Here is a 19,221-nt window from a genome sequence, read left to right as displayed (position 1 = left end):
CATCACTTGAATATAAGCAGAAATGCAACTCATCAGACCAGATGACATGTTTCCAGGCATCAACAGTCCAGTGTTTGTGGCTCTGCACCCACTGTAGCAGTGCAGCTTTGTGAAAAGCTGTTGCCAAAGACCTCTTCTGTGGTACTCTGCCCCTGATGTCCATGGCATGCAGTTCCATTCTGAGTATTCATTCTGAAATGTCTTGTTGTGGGCCTGTTTTGACCGTCTGCAACAATTCTTGCCTGGTGGTAAAGCAGTTTACTGTCACAATGTAACACAAGGTAATGGTTCCTATCTTTGAACAATGCCTTTTGACCACAGTTCTGGTGACGATTAGTGACATCATTAGTGACACAGTGTTTGACTGTGACACACACTAATGTTGGAAGAACCATTGATGAACTCAAATAGTCAGCAACTTCCTGTATGCTATGCCTTTATGTTGTGTGATCCATTTTTCACAGAGAGAACAAAACACTTGTGGCACACAGACAAATTACATTCATGGCGGCCTTTTCCTTTTTAGAGGGAGATGCCCATTTAGCCGCTTCCTCTTAGCATCACTCATTGAACTGACCACTGTTTTTCTTGGAAAATGTGTCAGTGGTCTCTACCGCATTGGCCAGGTTTACTGACTCTAGCCTTTTAATGTCGGGGCTTTGGTTTCCTGACTTGCATGTTGATTTTCTGTTATTTTCTATCTTCCATTGCCCACCACACAATGTTGTCAGTCATTTGCATTACAGCTCTAAATTTCATTAATATGGGCCAGACAAGTGCAAGAAAGTCGCTATCACACCGTTGTTGCCAGCTTATAAGTTAGACAACAGAATAGATGTTTTTACTGTCATTTCTGTTTATTTTTTAACACCTCTTCTTCTTTTGCCTATTTTTACATTTTCCTTCCTACCCCTAGCAACTGTACAGATACACAGACACACACAAAGAGACACTTATTAAGGCGGGCCATATATTACAAAGTATTGTCATAAGAAATACGAATAGACCAAACAAAAAAATCTGCAGGCTCTCTGGGTTTATTTTGACAGGTGTAATCATTGCTTACTACATGGATTGGTTTACCTATTTGCCCACTTTAAATTTCCACAAACCACTCCTAAAATTCAGTTTCTAAAGCTCACTCACACTCTCACTCTTTTTCTGTCTCTTCCTTAGTCTCACTCTGCTGGTCTTACAGGCCAGTTCTGGGCTTAATGAAACTTTGAGGTGAGATTTAGATGCTTTACACTTCATCCTGGGGTCACTTCTTGTAAATCCCTGTAATCTCTTTCAGATGTTGCTAAAACACCAGACTTAAACTCCTTAGAGTGGGCTTTGTTTCCTTGCACATCTGAGACCTCATTCATTTAGGAAGAGCAGCTTTAACACAGCTGTCCTCTTCACTGTTCTATTAAAGGGATCATGTTATACCCTCTATTGACAAGATGGTCTTTTAACCATTCCTGGGCTCTCCAAGTAAGGGTCAGGATTCTGTGGCATCTGCTGGGTTGGGACATCCAATATGCTAAAAGAGGTTACCATCCTTTGATGATGCCTTTTGCTTCTGCATTTCAGATGCCTGCTTCTTCATCCAGGTGTCACCTTTCCTTGCCTACAAACCACTTGTTTATCAGGCTACTCATCACAATGGCAACACAACGGCTCAGGGGCTAGTGTGTTTGCTTTATGTATCCCACATACGAATTTGAGTTCCTTGTCAGGTTGTTAACTGCATGCAGCTTACACGTCCTCTCAGTGCCTACTGTACATGGATTATTCTCCAGGTACTCAGTTTCTTGTCTCACATCCCCAATGATGTGTGTGTGTCAGGTTAATGGGTAATTCCAAATTTGCCTCAGTGTGAGGGTGTGAGCAGACCTTACAATGGACTACTGTCCTCTCCAGGACAGTTACCTGCTTTACACCCAGAAGCACCAGGATTGGCTCCCACCATTGATCCAGCATTAGATTAGGTAAGCTTGAGAATGTTATATTCTCTTTTAGATAGATAGATAGATAGATAGATAGATAGATAGATAGATAGATAGATAGATAGATAGATAGATAGACACTTTATTAATCCCAATGGGATTAATAAAGTATCTATCTATCTATCTATCTATCTAAAAGAGAATATAACATTCTCAAGCTTACCTAATCTAATGCTGGATCAATGGTGGGAGCCAATCCTGGTGCTATGTATGCATAATGGAGTATAATGTGACACTTCTGATTAGGTATTGATACACAGTCCTTGTTTTTAAATGTATTTGTCAAAAGAGACCATATGATACATCATTTTCTCGGCTACACTGTCTATAGAGACCTGTTATAGCCGTTTTATCACATGCTTTCATTTTGTCTCATTCCACCTGTTTAGCTGCATTGTGTTTCATAAGCTGGCAGTCTTCTGTAGTGTCTGACAGATGAGCGGGGGCGACACTTCAGTCTTGTCACTAATACCAATGACCTCCTGCCCTTTCCTGCATTGAATTTTCTTATAGCTTGAGCCTAAGAGCAGAATGTAAACCTTTCACAATTGCTTCTTTTCAGATATGATTCTGGGTATTGATATTTTGAAAATCTCCATAAAGATTAAAAAAAATAGTACAAATCCAGTGGCATAAAAAGATGATCTTTATTTTCCATAATTCTTTTCAGAGGGAGCTCTTTTATAATTTTCAGTACAAAGTAATTCTTACAAGAAACAACAGCGTATTTGTACCTTCATGCATGGCAACAGAGACAGACACCGTCCCGAAAACCACTAGGTATCATTCAAAACATTTACACTATATATTAGATCTATCAAAATATATATATACTGTATATTGCAGAATGACTGAGGAAAATAGAAAAACAAGGTTTTAAAGTGATTAGGTATACACAAAATGTTTATAAGCACAAGCGTGTGCTTTTTCAGACAAATTTATTTGACCTTATTACTTCAGGGTCAAGGTTAGTAACGTCCTTCTTCTTCTCCTAGACATTGTGCCTACAAGGACGAGGTCTTCTTTAATGTTAATTGAATCTTCACACACATCTGCAGAGCATATGCTAAAACATAATTCTATAACCTATTGAATTTTGCTTTGATACTGAATCATGCCACTCTTTTATCTGTTACAAGTCTACATTACAGAATAACTGAATCATTTTTATAATTTTTTTAACACTTTAACTAAAGTGAGCTTTTCCTGTCCCAAAATAGTGTCAGCCAAAATTTAACACTTTAGTCTCAAATTAACGTGTTAGTCTTAAGCAGAGGAGACTGGGGACTTAATCCGGTCTTCAAAATCCTCAAGGAAATTGATAAAGTAGATCCAGCAGTGAATCACATTCTCAAGAATATCCATGAAATTTAAGGGAAAGTGCATTTAAGACTGAAGATAGGAAGCATTTCTTTACTCAAAGTGTTGTGTGAATCTGAAACAAACTACTGAGACATGTAGTTGAAATAGAAACCTTGGCAACCTTTACAAAGAATTTGGATGAGATATTGGGACAGCTTAGCTATTAGCTAAAAAAACGGGCTTGATGGACTGAATTGTCTCCTCTTGTTTTTCAGATTTCTTATGTTCTTAACACCTAGTAAACAGTAACTGTTAACCCATGAAATGATATATTTGCAATAAAAATCTGGATGTAATTCCAGAAGAACATCTAAATTGTATTTAATCAGAACAGGCCAGCTGGTGTTTCAAAAGTCAGAAACATATAAAGAGTACAAAAAAGATTTTCTGTTTGTCATCACACGGTGGTGTGGTAGTTAGCACTACTGCGTAACAGGCTGGGTTGGAATCCTGTGCTTGGTTGATGTCTATGTGGAAGCTTAAACCTTGACAATCTTTAAGAAGAATTTGGATGAGATATTGAGACAGCTTAGCTACTAACTAAACAAACAGGGCTTGATGGACTGAATGGTCCCATCTTGTTTGTCAGATTTCTTATGTTCTTATTGAGTGTTTATATTCTCCAGGTATCAGTGTAGGTTTTCCTCTGGGTACCACAGCTTTCTTCTCAAAGGTTAATTGGTGATTCTAAACTGGCCCCTGTGTGAGTGAAGGTGGGTGTGTCCTACAATAGAGGATTATTTCCTGCAGTAATAATAATAATAATAATAATTCATTACATTTATATAGCGCTTTTCTCAGTACTCAGCGCTATCCACACAGGGTGTACTTGGTGTTGCTGGAATAGGCTCCAGTGCCCCGCAACCCTCAGTAAGATAAGCAGGTTGAGACTATATATGCACTAAGAAATCAGTTTCATATACTAGCTTTGAGAATTATTTGCTAACCAAAGGAATTCTGGGACATTTATATAAAAAACCAGCTATTATACTTGTTAAGCTTCATTTGTATCTCTGTAAAAAACAAGTAATAGGGCCTTACGATAATTTCAGTCTTATTTAACTGGGGGGTAAATCTTTTGTTAGTGGTGGCGAGTGTAGTTCAGGGATCCATGATATTGATTGTGGTGCAGCACAATAATCTATTCTAGGCTTGCTGTTATTTTCAGTCTATATGCTGTGAATAGGTCAGATCATTTCGAAACACATGGTGAACTATTACAGATATGCAGATGACATGCAGCTTTACTAGTGTAGCACCTCATTATCTGATCTCTCTGCTTCAATATGTTTCTTCCATTTCTAAATGGATTACTGTTAATTTCCTCAAACTAAATAAGGAAAAAAAGAAAGAAATCTTAGTTGTTGCCAAAAATGGAAATTCCAAAGGTCTTAGATATAAACGTCATCTCTTAGTATGAAGTATCAAGAATGAAATAAAGAATTTAGGTGTCATTATGGTCTCTGATCTAAAGTTTGAATCACACATTAACCAGATTAGCAGGACTGCATTTTTCCATTTAAGGAACAAAAATGAGACCTTTCATAACATTACAAGATGCAGGGAAATGAATTCATGATTTTGATTTTATTCGACTAGATTACTACAGTGCAATCCCATATTCCGAGAAGGGTGTCTCTGCAGAACAACATGGGCATTCCCCAAGCAGTATGGGTGGGTTTCAAGCATCCAATCAGAGAACGTAATGGACATTCCCCCAAGCTGTATGAGCTGGTTTCAAGCATCCAATCATCGTTAAACCTTTTTTTCGGAGACAAAAAACAGGGAAACTGGAACGCAACCTGCAAAATACAACTGTAACAGCTTGGTTCCGCCACTAACTTTCAATATTTAAAATGCGATGAGCTGGGATGTGTAATGTGCCTGCTTTGCTCTGCATTAAGCGGTACCATTCCAATTTATAACCACACACATCCACACGCGATCTCCTGCTGAGCACGCTTTTTTTTAATCAACCTACCATTCTTCCGGATGTCAATATCAGATACGCTGCACATTACATTTATTCTCGTCACTGTGTTATGTGTACATTCTGTCTACCTCCCCATCCCCTTAGCACAGTAACATGACTGTACAATACCAATATTTCTTTTGTCCAATATATATTTATATTCTTCTACAATATACGTCTCATCCCGGTCATCAACATTTCGAACCTCTGTCTCAGGAAAATGTAACGTCAATCAAAATACGCACTAACAGACTGCCGAACAGCTTATTTCAAAAAGAATTCCAGTCGTTCAATAATAACTTTGAACATTTTTAATATCCATACTCATAAATCTTGTTCATAATACATGTACTAGCTGCTGTAATCTGGCACTCATTACACCTTACACTTTTAAGCACTTTATATTTTTATCTTTTACATGATTGTCAATTTTACTAACTTTGTGGTTGTGGTTTATACGTTGTTTTTCATGCCAAGTCTTGTGCTGTGTGATTTCAATGTTTAATTCAACTGAGATGGGGACTTGCAGTGTCATTGTATACAGTAAAAGGGGGTCATGTACTGCATCCGATCCGCCGCCATTGTTTCTGCATGCTGTGCTGCACGCATCCAGACTAAGATTCTTTTTCCAGTATGATAAGAAGTCCCGTCAAACAGCCAATCAGATACTTAACTTGAAATCTGCCCAGTTGTCGTTTTAGCCAATCAGAAACTCCAATGGAACCCGCCTACTCCGCTTGAAATCCACCCAGTGTTTGTTTTAGTCAATCAGAACAACGCTTTGAAACCGCCCACTGTAATACACTTCCAGTACTTGAAATCCGCCCACTCGGGTCAGTGTTCTGCAGAGACTAGTACTTGCATATTCCTACATACTATAATGAACTACTAATGTCCTAAGGCACTATCTAAGAAAGACATCAATCAATTACAGTCAGTTCAGAATGTAGTAATAATAATCTTAACTAGAAAATATATTGAGCACATCTTACCAGTTTTAGGATCGCTACATTGGTTACCGGTGTCCTTTAAAATACACTACTATTAATGGTATATTATGCTCTAAATAATAGTACTTTGGAGTGTGTGACCATCTACATTCCCAGTCATAACCTTACATTCTTTAATAATGGTCTTATTTTTCCAAGAGCTAAGCATAAAAGAAGCAGTGAAATGACCTTTTGCTGTTGTGCACCAAAAATAGATATACGCCAAGCTAACACTGTGGATCACCTTAAAAAACTCCTAAATACCCACTTTTCTAATATGGCTTTTTAGTAGCTGCATTTTAGTTCTACTTCTAATAGACTATACATGCATAGAATTATCATATTCTTCATGCATTTGAAATCATTAATTTCTACTTTTCTCTACTTTCTTTTAATTTTTCTTTGGTGGCATTCTTAATTGATTAAGTATTGTGCAGCCACTTGTGATGTTCGAATGAAAGCAGATACTCCAGCTGTCCACGAGATCCACTGCATTGAGTCCTCTAAGACAGTGGTCCCCAACCTTTATGACAGCAAGGACCACTTTACTAGAAGCAAATTTTTCCAGGGACCAGTCGGGGGGGAGTGGAGGGTGGGGTGGGGTAGGGGTTGGATTGGGGAGGGGAGGGTTGAGGATTCAGGGCGGGTTCGTAGGGCAGTTTTATACACAATTTACATTACATTTCTATTATTATTAAGTTATTAAGCAGTTTGCATACATTTGCAACCCGAGATTTTTCTCCTTTTTTTGCATATAACAAAGACATATGCATTGCATTTGTCATTCCAACAGATTGCACATCACAAACATTAACACTGTTATCGTTTTTTCGTGTCTGCCGTTTCTATAGGAGAGTGACATTGAGTTAAAGTCCAATGAATGTTTTTCAAATGTTGACAAGCAATAACAAAAGGTATCACTGAAAACCACATGTGAAACAAACACAGCAAAAAACAAAAAAAAAAAACAGTACGAGGAAAGTTCGAAGAAAGAATTTTTTTTTACAATGTTTCTGTTTGGGGATCGTTGTGTAAATGTGCACAACTGAGCTGCGACCACAGATCTAACTGCTCTGTGGATGATTCGTTCAAGCATTTCAAGGTCACTTCGTTGTAATGAAAGTATCTGCTGAATGTACTTCGTAGTAACAAGATTTCTGTAGACTCGTGTCATATGGGGAAACTGTCGGGACCATAAAAATGCTTTGCTGTAATACTCTCTCACCTCGGTCTCTTTCCTCTCTCTGTGCCACTGCAAAGCCCAGCCCGCCAAGCGTTCTAAAAAGTCTGAGTGAGTCTCCGATGTCGGCAGTTCTCTCGCGGCCCAGCTGTCAGACGGTGGACCGAGGGTTGGGGACCCCTGCTCTAAGACAAAGCCTACAAAACAATACCTGAATGACTTAAGAACATTATTGTTAGGTATAGTTGTTTGGCCTTGGAACCTCTTCAAATTTAGTTTTTTTCTTCAGCTTTTTGGCTCTGGAGATTTTGTTATTTTTTCTGTCCTCCCCAACTTTCTGACATTATTACTGGATGATACTATATATAAGGACTCTAATTTGTTACTAATCAGATATCTGTTTTAAGTAAGTATCTAATGATTTGTTTTTGTACGTTATTTATTTATTATCATTCTTCTCTAATTTTAATTTGTTTTTCATTAATTGCAACCATTTCTTTGCCATCAATGTACAACACTTTGAACTAATCCTGTATATGTAAATGTGCTATAGAAAAAAGTGTTGCTGTTATTGTTGTTGATTGACTAGTGCATTAGCCAGGTTCGGTGTTGTGCCTGGTCCTTTTGGGATAAGCTTCAGAATGCAATGCTGTGTTGTTATTTAATTTTTATGTTTTGATGCTGGAGACTTCATTCAGCTTGCCTGGTAGAAGATTTAGGTTTCCAGTGTTTGCTGATAATATTAGCCAGTGGAAGGATGGCACAGTAGCATGGTGGTAAGGACTGCTGCTTCAGAGCTGCCATAATTTATTTACTAGGTGTAGATTCTGTACAGTTTCTAGCTATGTCCATGAGAGTTTTCTTCACGTTCTATGGTTTCCTCCCACATCCTAAACACAATAAATGGCATCAGTACATTGGCCTTTTCAGTAAGTAAGATCAAAACCGTTGACTCCTTTCCTCTGTTTTTTTTTTTATTTGGAGAGAAACCTTCAGCCAGGACAATTTCCAAGGAAATGGCACAACAATTTATGAGATTTTTGATTATTTACATTAGCAAACAGGTGGTTTACTGATTTGCCATGGGTCACAAAACAAGTCAGAGGCTGAACAGTTGACAGCCTTGGGGTTTAAAGTCCAATGCTATTATTCAGATAGATGGGCAGACCAGTAGAAGTGCTACAAGGCAAAAACAGTCAAGATAACAGAAAATAGTCCTTTTTCTGAAGTTGAAAACTCATGCTTTAAAACACTCCACCTTGAACAGGTACAGCTGCTTTGTATAACAAGTTGCAAGAAAACATTTATACTCTTGGCATGTGGTGAATTTCAGTTAGCATCTCTGGGGAAGAAACAATTAAGGAATTAAGCAGTGGTGAACAGCAGCCAAACGATTTCTGGAAGATCAGAATAACCTATCAGGACTGAAAAATCATTCTGCTCTCTCAAGCCTAAAAAGCTTTCAGTATTGCCACTTTTATCCCATTCTTCAGTTAGTCCAGAAACAAAACAAAAATAAAAAAAACAAAACAAAAACAAACATGATTCATGCGTGTTTTGAGAGCGAGATGATATGGCCAGTTAACTTTTGGTGTCACACATTTGAATTAGAGAATCAGAAATAATAACACAATTAATTGTTTTTTAACATAGCACCATACATCACCCTGGCAATGGAACATATGCTCATCCTCTGAATGTTATATGACTACAGTACGGTTGTAAGACCAACCATCTATCGATTTTCTAAAGAGTTTATTCAGTTCAGTGTCTGAAAAAGGTGCTTGTCTTAGCTGCAATGAGCACCAACCTTGGAGGAGACACCTCACTCACACATATCCATGCATGTGGGACTAGTCTATAACAGTAATGAAATGTGCTGCTCCATATTCTTATCCCAAAAATACATTTATTTAGCTACAGTTTAAAATTTTCCAACTTGGCCATTGGACATTCTGAAATAATTAAACTAATCTTCAATTGACAGGGTTGATTTCACAAAGGTAGCCTTAAAGTTGGGACACATATAAAGAAAAGGAAGGAGAACTTTAGAAAACAAATGCATTAGAAGTTTGTATCTTGATTTGTTCATTAAATATTACTATACCTAAGTGTTATTAGGCAGCTAATGTTGTCTCTATATACTGATGTGAATAGAAATCTTACAACGATGAATATCACAAACCTGATATTTAAAAAGTGTGTTGTTACAAAGGCAGCTTTAAAGAGTGTGTGTAAATGAAAATATTCTTGAATAATCTTTATATAAACCAGTTCATGTGGTACTGATACAGTAATGTTTGGATTTTTACTTTTATTATTTTAAGTAGTATTTGTTTTTATTTACTGAAGAGAAAATGCCAGTGAATAAATGTAAACATGGTAAGCTAAATCAGGCAGTCTGTTATGAATATACCATTCTTTAAACCTATACTGAAATCCCCCCAAATCTATAAAGTTCCCACCAAAACAATACAATCTTCTCCATTTGTTATTACTTTGGGGGAATTCCACAAACAAATTTTTTTCCTCTAAGAAGTTGTATTTTATCCTTGTTCCTTTTACATGCTTCGTAATTGTTAATTCTATTTCTTTTTTCATTTTTAAAATGTATTTATGTTTCCCTTGTCTTTAGTTAATTATGTTCTTAAGTGTTTGTTTGCATTTGATGGAGATAGGACATGACTCCTATTTGGTATAACAGTTCCTGGTGCTTTAATCATCCCAACAGTAACATCTACATTTTTGGGGGACTATTTAAAGTTCCTTCTGCCACTGCAGTTTTGCAGTGTCATTCATTCATTCTTGGCTCTGCTCTCTACGCCATATTTTGTTTTGTGCTCTTGTGTGTTTAGTTTTTGTTGTTTTGATTTTCAGGTTTTTGAAATTTGTGACTTGCTATTTGCTTTGCTTGTTTAATTAATTTCAGTATTGTTTGTGTTTATGGACATTTGAAGTCTGTACTTTTTTGTATCTAGTTTTGAATTTTTGTATTTTGTTTTTTGACTTTTTGGAGTTTTTGAAACTTTGTGTGATATTTCTTAGTTCCTCTTACTTGATATTGATTGTATAACCAAATAAAATATCAGAAACTTTTGTTTTAGTAGACAGAACTTTTTTTATAGCTTCCCTCTCCAAGTATGAGGAATGACAAAACAAATCTACTCACTGCTTATCAAATTTGTAAAGATTTATTGTTTCAGTTTTGACCATCAGTCTTTGTTTTTCTGACTCTGATTTCAATGTATTTATTTTTGTAATTTTAATGATTTATGTTTCAGATTTCTTACTGGTATTTCTGCCTTATTTTACCTGTACCTAAACTCTTGACTGTGCTGCCCTTTGGCAATCTCGCAAGAATAGAAAAAGCTCAAAGGCACTTCTATGAAGATTTAACATTGGACCCTGTTGTCTGTTTGTTTTGACTACTGTAAGTGCTGGAATTGTGTCTTTAGTGATGGTTATTCAGGTTTGCCTTTCTTCTTGTGTTATGACCTATTGCCTGTCTTTAAATTTGTCTCTCTTTGGCCTTTTCAATCAGTGCATGTCTTGGTCATCTTACTTTACTATCTCAGCCTCCTACTGTCAGCATTAATAAAGTAATGAGAAAAATATAAACACACATATATAAAAAGGTTATAATGTTCAAGACAAAACAAAATATTAATAATGATTAATAATGTGTCCATTCATTTATTCAAATACTTTAATCTAAAAGGCAAAAGGGACATGACATACCATAAGTGGTGATAAACATTTGTACAAGTAAAACTCTGATTCCCCTGTACTGTACAAAGGATCAGCATTAACTTTGCAGTTAGAATTATTTTGTAATAGTTGTGTTCCTGCAGACACCTTACATTCAATCAAACAAAAACATGTTGCAGATCTTTGCTCGCTTTTTTTGAGACATGCTTTTTAACATGTTGAATTGCCCTTTGGTTAAGCAGGATCTTTAAACTCGAGGCTCATTGTAACTATTGAATACAAAAATGTTTAATTAAAATGCCTGTATTTATCAGCAAAATGTTTAGAAACTGTCACACCTTAAGGTTGATTGAGTCGATAGCCACTTCTCCAGCTGTCCCTTGTAATACCCATGTCAACTAGGGCCACTTTGTCATCAACCAAAACAGAGGCAGGTTTCTCAAATCCAGTGGCACTCAATTGTCCAGTTACTTGTGTCTAGTTACTGGACTTTTTTGCTCTGGCATCTTGTGTTTTACATCTTCTTTTTGACATTGTGTGTTTCCTGACATCTATAAGTGCTTTTGTTTACTCTTGTTTTTGCCGAACTGGACTAACAAGAGAGGATCCAGACTTCATCTCTCTGCCTTCCAGCCACTCATCTCATCATGTCCAAACGGTTAAGTTAAAGCAGTGCAAACAAGGCCATTAACAGCTTTTGATTCTAAACTATGGCAAAATTCCTTCTTACTCATTAAAGTCTGCATTTGAACCAAAAAAAGGATACATACTTAAAGGACCTAAAGATCCATTGTGGACTGGGGTCAGTTCCCATGTTCCCTTTTAAACACACCAACACAAAACACAAAATCTGAGTAGCAGAGATAACTAACTTTATTTTATTAAAAAATGTGGATACCAGTTGATACCAAGCCTAATTGTATATACAGTAATCCCTCGCTACTTCGCGGTTCACTTTTCGCGGATTCACGACTTCGCGGATTTTATATGTAAGCATATCTAAATACATAATGCGGATTTTTCGCTGCTTCGCGGGTTTCTGCGGACAATGGGTCTGTTTACTTGCTTCCTCACTTGGTTTGCCCAGTTGATTTCATACAAGAGATGCTATTGGCGGATTGCTGAGAAGCTACCCAATCAGAGCACGCAGTTAAGTTCCTGTGTGCCGCTGACTGGCTCAGCGACGGAGTGTTGCATTAACCAGGAAGTCTCATCTCACTCATTCATCATTAACGTGCTAATGCTTCAGGGGCCGTGTCCAAGCACCAACAGAAGATGCAAATGATTGCAGAAAAGGTAAAAGTTTTGGATATGTTGAAGGAAGGGAACAGCTACACCGCTGCAGGACATCGATTCTCTTTATTTAAAAAGGAGGAAAAGCATATAAGATCTACAGCCGCAGTGTCCTTTAACCAGGGTGCAAAACGAGTTGCAAGTGGACGTGATAAGGCAGTAGTCTGGATGGAATCTGCTTTAGGAATCTTTGCAACAAGGTCGACGACGTCATGACCGCCTAAAAGCTGCTACGTGTACTTCGCTATACAGTAAGTGTAAACTTATCTACCGATTTCATATTGCTTAGCAGTTGTTCCTGTTTTTAATAGAGTAAATGGTGGGTTGTAAACAATACAGGGAGGGTTTAAAAACGTCCAAATACACGTTAAATAATTAAATAAATATAGTGTCCCTACTTCGCGGAAATTCAGTTATCGCGGTCGGCCTTGAAACCTATCTCCCGCGATAAGTGAGGGATTACTGTAGCTGGATTACAAGATGACATGTGCTGTGCAACTTGAGTCTCTAGCAGAAATACAGTAAATCATAGAATGATTGTGCCATGGCTGATAGAGATGCTTAACAATAGAGCCATTCGGGCAAAACTCTTACAAAAAGAGGCATTTAGAAATTTTGGTATAGTAATTCTGAATTCTGTAGGTTGAGCAGCCAAATATTGTGGTGTTTCTAACTTTTGTATGCACTGCTAAAAATAGATTTTCATTAAATAAAATTGATTGATGATTTGCTGGCTGAAAGTCTTCAGTGTTAGTGTGTCAGAGAGAGGATGTGCAGCAGTGTTCATAATGGTACTCAGTTGTTTTAATCCAATCCTTTGTTACGTTCTCCATGGGGTTCAGAATACACCCCATAACTGACCCTGCTTTTTTAATTAGCTTGTTGATTTGGTGGGCCTGTCTTTAAGTGATGCTACTAGCCCAGCACACCACAGAGTTGAGATCACAGTGGCCCTCACAGAGTTGTAGAACATGTGAAGTGTGTCACTTCTTACATTAAAGTAACAGAGTCTCCTTAGAAAAAAGAGCCTGCTATGTTCTTTTTCTATAGTTCCTCTGTGTTCCAAGACCAGTCCAACCTGTTATTAATGTGGACCCAAAGGTACTTTTAGGCACGGACCACTTCTACATCCACTCCCTAAAATTGGCTCTTTGGTGCAGCCAAAGTCAATAACCGGTTCCTTGGTTTTGCTAATGTTAAGTTGCAGACAAATGTTTCTGCACCAAGAAACAAAGTTCTCCATCTGACCCCTATACTCTGTCTCAACCCCTTTATTAATACACCCCACAGATGCAGAATCCTCTGAGAATTTCTGAAAATGTCATGATCTGGTGCTTATGTTTATAGTCTGTGGTGTACAGAGTGAAGAGAAAAGGAGCCAGGACTGCTCATTGTGGTGCTTCAGTGTTGCTCACATCCATTTCAGAATCACAGTCCTTGAGTCTCGTAAACTGCAGTCTGCCTGATGTATAGTTCAATATTCAGGACACCATTCAGGTTCATTCATCTGCATATCTCTGAGTTTACCCCTTAACATGGATGGCACAATGTATCTGAGGCACTGGAGAAATCAAAAAACATAATCCTTACAGTACTGTCAGCTTTATCCAGGTGAAAATAAGCCTTGTGGAGCAGACAGATAGATAATTGCATCCTCCACTCCAGTCTTTTTTCCAATAGGCCAACTGCTGTGGGTCCAGGTGGACTACCATAAGAGGACTCATGTTGTCTAGGATCAGCCACTTAAAAATCTTCATGATGTGAGATGTAAGTGCCACTGGTTTATAGTCATTTGGTGAAGAGATGCCTGCCTTCTTTGGAAAAGGAACAATGCAGTATGTTTTCCACAGCAGCAGCACTTTAGGGATAGACTGATCAGAAAAAAGACATTGATGTAATCCAAAAAATTTCTATAATAAAACAAGACAAATAAAAAATAAAAATAAACTGTAAAAAAGTTTAAAAAATAAAAAAAAAACATATAGATTTTATGAAAAATTTACAAACTACTTTTGCAACACTGCCTCTATGCAGCTGTTGTCATGAGTACTCCCCTGAGGGAGTCTGCATATGTATAACATTTATTTTAAATGGTTCATCCTTATTTTGTTTACTTCCAGTCTTTGTCATTTTTTCTTGCAGTAGCCATTTCATGCCTGTGGTTCCAATTAAGAGTGGTCCCAGAGGTTCTGTCAATTATGTCATCGGCATGTTAGTATAAAGATCAAGGCAACAGAACAGTACTTATCCAAATTTGATGAATTCCGAATAAAAACTATTTCTATATTTGACTTCACAGCTCCTCACTTACTGCTTCTGTTTTTGACTACGGTTCATGGGTAGGATTTGGTTTTGACACTCTGTCTTTTTCAGTTTTCTGGTTACAATCTCTTTCCTGTTTTAACAACTTCTCTCCTGGTCATTCCTTTCAACTCAGTTGCTTCCCGATGCTTCCTTAACAACTTGGCTGCATCCCGGTTACTAGATGACTATCTTACCACCTATTTCTAATTAATTAATTATTAATTAATTAGCATATTAACCATTTAACATTACAAAGGGAGAATCAACCATCCATAATTGATTTGACTTAAACCAGCAAAGGGTGAACGGAGATGAATATCTCACAGTTTACGCCATAAATGGTCTCTGCACACACGGTCAACAGAGATGAGGTCTTTGATTAGATGAAATGTTCTTTCTGCACATTCTTCAGTATACATTGGAAATAAAGATGTCACTGTTCAGAAATTATTAAAGTTAAGTTTTTGATCTATAAAAATGTTTGATCCTAAACTGATGTTATTGATTCACATTAGACATTTGCTTCATGATAAATGAGCAAAATAGCACAACTGGATCTTCTTTTTTTCTGCAGCAAACCATGATATTTTAAATATTTTATTGGAGTGATAGTGTTTTCATCATTTGGTAGCAATACAGTAGTCAGAGTGAAGTGAGGCACAAATAAATGTGGACAAGTTGTTTCAGATGAAGTAGAATGAATATTATAATTATCCTTGAGAATTGTGATTTTTGAATATTGCATTTTTTTGTGAACAGACATGCATTGTAAACAGAATGCAGCAAGGAAACAAAACCAACTCAGCAGATGGCATCAGGCATTGTCAATTTACCTGTATACACTAAGTGGCCACTTTAGTAGAGTTGTCTATCTGTCTATAGTGAGAGACTATTGTGTGCAATTCGGGTCACCACGCTACAAGAAGGACTGAACAGCACTTGAGGCTGTGTAGAGGACAGCAACCGAGGACATCCTTTTGGACATGTCATACTCTGACAGACGCTAAGAATTAAACTCATTTAGTGTTGAGCACAGAAGACTGCAGGGGGTTCTTTATCCATTTCTTCAAAATCCTCAAAAGTATTGATAAAGCAGATCCAGCAGAATTCTTTCAACTTAAAGGTGAATCACGTACTTTAGGACACCAGTGAAAATTACTGGCAAGTGCATTTAGGATTGAAGCCAGGAAAAACCTACGGTGGGCTGGTGCCCTGCCCGTGATTTGTTCCTGCCTTGTGCCCTGTGCTGGCTGGGATTGGCTCCAGCAGAACCCCGTGACCCTGTGTTAGGATATAGCGGGTTGGACGATGACTGACTGACTGGCCAGGAAGCACTTTTTTACACAAAGTTTTCTGGGAATCTGAAATAAACTCCTGATACATCTAGTTGAAGCAGAAACCTAGACAACCTTTAAGATGTATCTGGATGAGATATTTGGGCAGCTTATCTATTGGCTAACCACACAAGCTTGATGAACTGAATTGTCTCCTTTCATTTGTCAAATTACTTATGTTCTAGTAGCAAGGTGATGTAACATTTGCCTTGCAATTTAGGAGAGTTTTAGAGTGGGGCATAGCAATGCTGGACCAATTGAACTACAGTGTTCTTTACACTGTAGCTGTAAGGAATTGGCTGAGGGTCAATTTGGCAACTAAATCACATCTTACATCACATCCTATTGATGTTTAATTGCATTAAAGTTTGTTGACTAGGTCACTGCATTAAAGTAAATTCATCTTCTTCTAGGATGTCCCTCGGCTTGTGGCCTGTAGCACTTCCCTGCTAAAAAGGCCCATTCTTGGATGAGCACACAACTAACTTGAAAGTACTACACCAGTTCTTTTACCATATTCTGATATCTTGTGGAATTCAGTCCTACCTATGCCCCTATAAGTGTGCCCATTTGATTTAAGTATGTAGACCTTGAACTCACACACTGCCTACACCAACCTACATTGTTGACACCTGGCAGAATGGAGGTGGAAATGGATTTTTGCCATATCTTGGTTTACTGATCAGCGTGGACATGGTAATTTTTTCCCAGCATCCAGTGTTGATAATTGTTAATCCACTGTAAATACATCTCCTTGTTCTTTCTGACAGGAATGGAATTCACTTAAGTCTTTGACTGTGATAGCCCATCCGTGAAATTGGACAATAAGCTGCGTGTTCTGTTATGTACACAGCTGACTAACAGTAGCCTTTCTGATACAAATCATGTCAGCCTCCCCTGGCCCTTTCATCACCAGGTCCCTTCCAATTACAGGTTGCTGGATGTTTTTTGCTTGGTGACCTGTGGCGGTTATGCAAAGAAAACACCAGCAGTGTTCCTGTTCCTGATAAACAAATCTTACTACCTTCCTTCTTGCTTTAAATAACATTTTCTATACACATGAAACTGCCATTAACTGAAAATTGTAGTAATAAAGTGGCCACTCAGTGTGGAAGAAATTAACAAAAGAATATCTGAAGCAAAACGTCAATAAGACTTTTGGGTCAAAATTTATTCAGTGCCGCTTAGTCTCTCGCTCCTGTTCATCATGAATTCTGGGAGTTGAGTGGCTCCACAGGGATACTAGAACACAATTCTACCGCAGAGCTCCTTTTCACAGTTTAAGTAGAAATATTTGTTGGATGCTGAAAATGTTAAAATTACTCTGTTAATGTAAAGGAAAAAATATTTATATCTGCAGTGTTTCAGGTCAGAAACGGGTTATTTAATAGTCGGTCAACATTATCTCAAAGCTTCACAAATAAATCTGTGCTAATGTGCAAAACAAATTGGCAAAATCCAGCTCATTGCACACATAACTCACATCAACAATGAAATGAAATCAATGTGCCTCTGTGTTTTGTAGTACACTGAAAACTCTTCTTGGACTAATAATCACCTTTAAAGCACAAAGAAAATAATCTATTTGTAAAGTGTACGCTAGGCAAAGGAATGAGCAGCTAATGGTCGCAATTTACTCCACATAAAATCAGATTCCACTGAAAAAGATCAATCAAAGCGTAACCATCATAATTAAGCCGGTCCAAGTGAGTTTTCCAGCAGAAAGAGGAATTTAATTAGGTGTTTCAAATGACTAAGTGAAAAGCACAGCTTCTGTCGAGTAGAGCAAGCATTGCTTTTTTTTTGTTCTAAATTTTTATTGTGACTTCTAAAATAGTGACTAAAATAAAATGTTTCAGGATATGCTTAACAAACCTCTCAAAACATAAATATGTAAGGAAGAAAATGTAAGAATGATGCCTCCTTGATATTTACTCATCAGTACTGTATATAGAAGTGCAGTTCTCAAGACATCAGGATATAGCACATGCCTTGTACACAGTAGAAGGTTCCCATTCAACAATTAATTTCCAATAATTTTCTATATTCATTGTGAAATATGCCTCTCTATATCTGCAAGTCAAAAACTATAGCTGCTTACAGCTGATGCTGAATTACTTCAGAATATGAGCAACAGTAGTGTCAAGGTGAAGTCCAATTTTGCACCTACTTCTGCTAAGATCAGCACCACCCTGTCTATGACTATAAATTGCATAAGTAAATAGGACAATGTTTTAATTTTCTGTCATTTATTAATATATACAGTGTGCTTATAAAATATATTTGCTTATATTGGTGAGGGTTAGGGTGGCACGGTGGCGCAGTGGTAGCGCTGCTGCCACGCAGTTAGGAGACCCGGGTTCGCTTCCCGGGTCCTCCATGCGTGGAATTTGCATGTTCTCCCCGTGTCTGTGTGGGTTTCCTCCGGGCACTCTGGTTTCCTCCCACAGTCCAAAGACATGCAGGTTAGGTGGATTGGCGATTCTAAATTGGCCCTAGTGTGTGCTTGGTGTGTGGGTGTGTTTGTGTGTGTTCTGCGGTGGGTTGGCACCCTGCCCAGGATTGGTTCCTGCCTTGTGCCCAGTGTTGGCTGGGATTGGCTCCAGCAGACCCCTGTGACCCTGTGTTCAGATTCAGCGGGTTGGAAAATGGATGGATGGATGGATGGATGGTGAGGGTTATGATGACAGCACAAGAAGGCTTAAAGACTAGGACACTATATCCTCAGCAAAAGTCACAAGCTTGTTCTGGCTAATTCCCAGGTGCATCAGCCAGTCAAAAAATATGTTTTAGGTCTCCCCAAGGTCCTTGTCCAGGTAGATATGTAATAACAGATCTCAAGCCATGGTCTTGTGTTGGAAGTAACAAACGAATCACTCTATTAATATTGAGAAATGAAGATTGGATGAGATGAAACAGCATTGACTTTTGGCACCTTAAAGGGACCTCCAAATGGAGGTGCAGTCAGGTACAATGTAAATGTTTCTGAGATATCCTATCCTTATGAAATAATAGACTCTAGTTTATTTTAAGCCCATTAGTTGACTTGGAAATGACCCACTTTGTTAGGATGAAAAGGCTCTTCTGA

This window comes from Erpetoichthys calabaricus, chromosome 2 (assembly GCF_900747795.2).
Source record: "Erpetoichthys calabaricus chromosome 2, fErpCal1.3, whole genome shotgun sequence".
In the NCBI taxonomy this organism is placed as follows: Eukaryota; Metazoa; Chordata; class Cladistia; order Polypteriformes; family Polypteridae; genus Erpetoichthys; species Erpetoichthys calabaricus.
Note: the sequence above shows the minus strand (reverse complement) of the source record.